Below are 6,000 nucleotides of genomic sequence, written 5' to 3'. Positions count from 1 at the left end.
TCTAAGTTTTAATGTTGCTCCTTACTTGCAGTTAAAAACTTGTTTTTTTTTTATTTAATATTTAGAAAGACCGGATGATACGAGTTGGAATAGGAAAGTTTTTTGTACTCGTTCTCGAGAACTAGTTCTTACGAAGCAAATATTAGGTTGACAACATTCTGTTTATTTAGTAAATTACATTTATGTTGATTTTTTTTTTGTTAAGCTTAATAACAGGGGAGAAATCATTTAGGAAAAAAAATTAGTAGCTCATCCATTCAATTTTCTTTCCAGTGTCTATATTTCCTGAATACACCATTTATTTCAACGAGGCATTAGTAAAATTCTAGCACCATGAGAATAGCATTAGAGGAGAGAGGTGGCTTCCTTCATATACAAGGAGTGACCCGGCTCAATAGTAACCGAAAATCTAAAAAATGGAATTTCGATACCAATAGTTGCATCAAAAAATTGCATTTTTATGCTGATTTTAAATATATAAGTTTCATCAAGATTAGATTTACCCAACAAAAGTTACTAGCCTGAGAAAATTCACCTCATTTTAGAAAATAGGGGAAAACACCCCCCAAAAGTCATACAATCTCATTGTAGAAGTTTCAAGCTCCTATCTAAAAAAAAATGTGAAATTTAACATTTTTTTGCCAGAAGACAAATCACGGATGCGTGTTTATTTGTTGTTGTTTTTTTTTTTTTTTGTTCCTAGGGGTAATCGTATCGACCCAATGGTCTTAAAATGACACGAGAGGGCTCATTCTAACGGAAATCAAAAGTTCTAGTGCCCTTTTTAAGTGACCAAAAAATTGGAGGGCACCTAGTCCCCCTCCCACGCTCATTTTTTCCTCAAAGTCACCGGATCAAAGTTCTGAGATAGTCACTTTATTCACCATAGTCAAAAAACGGAATAGCTATGTCTTTGGGGACGACTTGCTCCCCTGTAGTCCCCGTGGGAGGGGTTGCAAGTTACGAACCCTTGACCTGTGTTCAAACAGTTCGTGGTAACGAACTGTAGTAAGGAGAGGCCCGGCTTAATAGCAACCAAAACTCTAAAAAAGTGAAATTTGATACCAATAGCTACATCAAAAGAATCGCATTTTAATGTTGATTTTAAATATATAGGTTTAATCTTACTTACCAAAAGTTACGAGCCTGAAAAAATTTATCTTATTTTAGAAAATAGGGAGAAACAACCCCTAAAAGTGATAGAATCTTAACAAAAATCACACCATCAGCTTCAGCGTATCAGAGGACCCTATTGTAGAAGTTTCAAGCTCCTATCTTTAAAAAAATGTGCAATTTTGCATTTTTTGCCAGAAGGCAGATCACGGATGCGTGTTTATTTGTTTGTTTTTTGTTTTTGTTTTTCGCCGTGGGAGGGGCCACATGCTACAAACTTTGACCAGTGCTTACATATAGTAACGGTTATTTGGAAGTGTACAGACGTTTTCAGGGGGATTTTTAGGCTGGGGGGTGAGAAGAGGGGTATATCTTGGGGGAGCTTTTCTTGGAGGAATTTGTCATGGGGGAAGTAAATTTTCATGAAGGGTGCGCAGGATTTTCTAGCATTATTTAAAAAAAAAAATGAAAAAAATAATATGAAAAAGTTTTTCCAACTGAAAGTAAGGAGAAGCATTAAAACTTAAGCATTTTAAAACTTTTAAGCATTACGCATATGATGGGCTTACCTCCTAATACCTCCCTCTTTACGCTAAATTATTTTTAGTAATTTCAACTATTTATTCTACGGCTTCTGTGATTCAGGGGTCATTCTTAAGAAACTGGGACAAAATTTAAACTTTAGTGTAAAGAGCGAAGTACTGACGAGGGGTGAACCCCTTCATATACATAATAAAAACATGAGAATACAGAAGTTCGTTATGTAATCTAATTTGTAAGTTACGTATATCTTTTACTAATAAAAAGATTCGTAAGAAATTAAAAGTTCTAGTTGCCTTTTTAAGTAGCCAAAAAATTGGAGGGCAAATAGGCATCCTCCCCCTCTCTTTTTTTCTCAAAATCATTCGATCAAAATTATGAGAAAGCCAATTGGCCAAAAAATAAATATGCAAATTTTGTTTTAATTATTCATCTGCGGAGAGCCAAAATCAAAACATGCATTCATTGAAAAACGTTCAGAAATTAAATAAAACTTTTTGAAATTTTAACGGAAAGTAAGGGAAGTTTTTAACGTATATAAAAGGGGCTGCTTCCTCATCAACGCCCCGCTCTTTACGCTAAAGTTTCTTACTGTTTTAAAAAGTAGAGTTAAGAGAAATAGTCAAACTTTAGCATGAAGAGCGGGGCGTTGATGAGGAAGCAGCCCTTTTGTCTTTGTTAACCTGTTTCCTCAAATGTTGACACTGTGAAATACATTTTCGTTCGGGTGATAGATTGCAATATTAGATAAGAATATTATATATAAAATTAGGCTGTTATATATAATATGAAATCATTGATGTTGAAAGATGCTAAAGAATGTTAAAAATTAGTTGATTGTCATTGAATTCAGAGCGGCATACATTCGTCAAAAAAGTGCACCTTAAGTGCCAGATTCGCCTTGCGCAGTTGAGTCAAAAGGAGCAAATATTAACGGTGGTATTGTGCTTTCAATTAGTACTTCATTGCGATAATCAGATTAAGAGTAGAAAAATAAGCAATAATTATATAATGTAATTCATTAGGAGCTTTCTTTCCAAAGCCAAAAGGAAATCGAAAGTTTGTCTTTTTGTTCACTGTCATATTAAAATTTTGACGCATCTCTATATATTTTCGTTAGAATTGTAAATGAAAAGGAGCTAAGAAATTATTTAATTGTATGGTGAATAAAAAAAATTTAAGGAGGGGGAAGGGTTATTCTTTTAGGTAAGCTCTATACTAAAGCCGAAAACTAAGCAAAATGGGAATTTACAAAGCACGACAAATGTAAGTAACAAATAACAGAAAGATATATTTCATTTTTGGATTGTTAAAAATGTCTGACTTAATTTGCTTACTTACTTTGTCCTCTTAAAGCAGGTTCGTGAGCTCATGATACACAATGCTATATCCAGGTGCGTTGAGGATTTTGAACCCCCACCCCGAAATTTTTTCTGATTCGTGAACACGTAAAAAAATGCATTAAATTGCATTTTTGTATTATAAATTGCATAAAATCATAATTGTATTAGGGGAGGGTTTGTAATCCTCCCCTAAAACAACAATCCTGAGTATTTTGTATGGGCCTGATAGTAAAATATTTAAATTTTGAAAGTTTGACATTCTGAGTTTTTTTTTTCAGTTGACTTTCGTCTTTTGTTATTTAGATATGACACTAGGTACAAAGTTTTACTTTCAAGTGGGAATACCGTTCAGTTTCTGAAACGTTTCATTTAACTAAGAATAATTGTGTTGCGACAGCAACACTTTGGTTTTGTCGTGTTTTTTTTTTTTTTTTTCCTAGCACCCCGATTTCAGCTTATTCCTAGAAAGTGGTAAGGGTCTAACCTCTGCGGTTTTTACGGAAAGTGTGGACCTTAGGCCGGATTGATGAATATGACTTTACATTTTGGAAAGCTTCGTAGAACTCTTGCCTGGGGCCAAAAAGGATGGTTTTTGCTTGTCCTTGAGCCAGAGCCTATAGTGTGTGAAGTGAAGAGGAGTTGTATAGCCTATGTCAGAGAGGACTATCTGAAGTTATGCAGCCAAGCTTTCGTTTCATCAAACCATGTTTCTGCTTTCGAGTGGAAAGCTCCTTTCTAGCAGGCAAGCAGGCAGGCACCAGTTTCAAATTGAAGATGGACTAAAATCTATAAGTGTTAAATATATGGGACAGTTACCCTGCCCCACAGCCAATATATCTTCTTTGAGTGATAAATAGAAAAATTTAGAGAAGCAAAAAAGCAGCATTTTCCCACGGGTCCGAAAGTGCTGCCGTGATTTCGGCTGAGTTTATCATTCGGTTTTTCGCACTTGGGATTGCGGTAGGGAAATGGTATCAGATGTGCCTCTTAAACTTTAAAAGTTCTCTCATTGCTAAAGAAATTAGAGTTTATCCTTTGCTCCTTTCTAAGTGATGACGTTAGAAAGTTGGCCTACGGCAAAAAAGTCAACTTTTGAACTAAGACAGATAGATTCTTTTTTTCGACGGCATTCGATAGCTTTTGATGAGCTGATTAAAGTATATGTCATCCATTTTTTTGTACAAAAATTCTTTCATGAGATATACCAGTTTGAAAGTTTAAAGGGGTTGACAACTTCAGTAGTAAGGTACACACTGAAACCAAAAATAGGCCGATACCAATTGTGAGACATATAGGGGAGTTGTAAGCAGCAGTCAGCTGTTAGCTCATAATCATCCTCGGCAATGAGGGGTTCGCAACTCTTACTAGTTGGTGTACCTATTTTTTGTTTCCGTTGTATTTGATGGTAAGACCAATTTGGTTGCGGTGGTAAGACATGTAGGGGACTTGTAAGTAATAATCGGCTGTTAGGCTACAATTATCTTCAGCGATGAGGGGTTTGCAACTTTTGCTAGTTGCAATGAGGGGTTTGCAACTTTTGCGAGTTGGCGTACCTATTATTTGTTTCCGGTGTATTTGATGACAAGACCAATTTGGTTCCAGTGTTGGTAAGTAAGACATGTAGGGGACTTGTAAGTAATAATCGTCTGTTAGGCTACAATCATCTTTAGCGAAGAGGGGTTTATACCTTTTTCTAGTTGGTGTAGCCTACCCATACTCACTGTAACCTAGAATTAAGTGTTTACGCAACGGCTACAAATGATTACGTAAAACAACGAGGCAGTTTCGTAATAATTAATAAAGTGTCATCTATGATAATTTGATCCTGAAAAGTTACGGATATCTTTATAATACCAACTAGATTATATAAGATATTGTTCCAAGTTTTCATTCGTCACGATGTCTACGATTGAAAAGGATAAAGTTCAACTGGCTGCAAAGTCAATTTAGTCCCTTCTTTCAATACTATTTTGTTTTTTTTTTCAACGCTGAGGAATGGCCTTTGATCATCTGATTACTGATCAATAGCGAAGAAACAAAACCAAAGTGTTGCTCTCGCAGCACTTTAGCCGGCGAAGCCGGACAAAGGTTGCCGCAACACTTCACGTTGCTCAGGCAACGTAGGTCTAGTATTTGGAGCTATTAACGGGATGACCCGGACGGGAAATACAAACAAGATATACAAAACAGAAGAGTCAAAGCCCGTCTAAATTTCCTAATCAAATTAAATAGGGCCTAAAGAATAAAATTTTAAATTACCTTTAAAATATTATAAAATCTAATTACCAAATATTATTTATCAAATGACTATATAAAATATCAAATCAAATATAAAATATTGCCCCAAACAGTAAACATACGCATCGACGGATAATAGATAGACTTATCTATTAACAAATGAGCTAACATCATTTTAATACAATCCTAATAAGACCTTATGCCAGATTTGGCTCTCACTCAATTGGACTGTCTTTCTTGGCTTTTTCTACAATTAGCCATGGCTTGATGCCCACAGCTGTTGGATTTGAATTCAATCCAATTTCCTATTCGATTTGAATTTCGTCCGGATGTTTGTTTGGGGTTGTCTTTAGAGGTTATTTTGCCACCCTGCATTGATGTCAAAAGATTTTGATATGATTCATCTCCTAAAAAAATGTTTTTAATTGTCTAAATTACATTTGTTTGACAGACTGATCTTTGTTCAGTCTCTGAGAAACCTTTCTTGGATAAAGTTGCTACATATATTTTCATGAGCTTTTCCTATAATAATACCAGCTAAGAGCATTCCCAGCTCTTAATAAAAAGTAACACTGCAAAATTGTCTTAAATTTTATCAAAACTAGCCTAAAATCCCTCTAAAACTCAAAATTGGGTCATCTTCATCGCGTGCTTTTGAGTTCAAATGTCCCGTACACGTGTTTTCTCGCATAAATCAGGATCATAACTGCGAAAAGTCAGACTGTTGCTGCCCCAAAAAGTTTTTTTTAGTGAAATAATCATCTTT

This window comes from Artemia franciscana, chromosome 17 (assembly GCF_032884065.1).
Source record: "Artemia franciscana chromosome 17, ASM3288406v1, whole genome shotgun sequence".
Taxonomy (NCBI): domain Eukaryota; kingdom Metazoa; phylum Arthropoda; class Branchiopoda; order Anostraca; family Artemiidae; genus Artemia; species Artemia franciscana.
The sequence above is the reverse complement of the archived record's forward strand: the minus strand, read 5'-3'. Positions refer to the sequence as shown.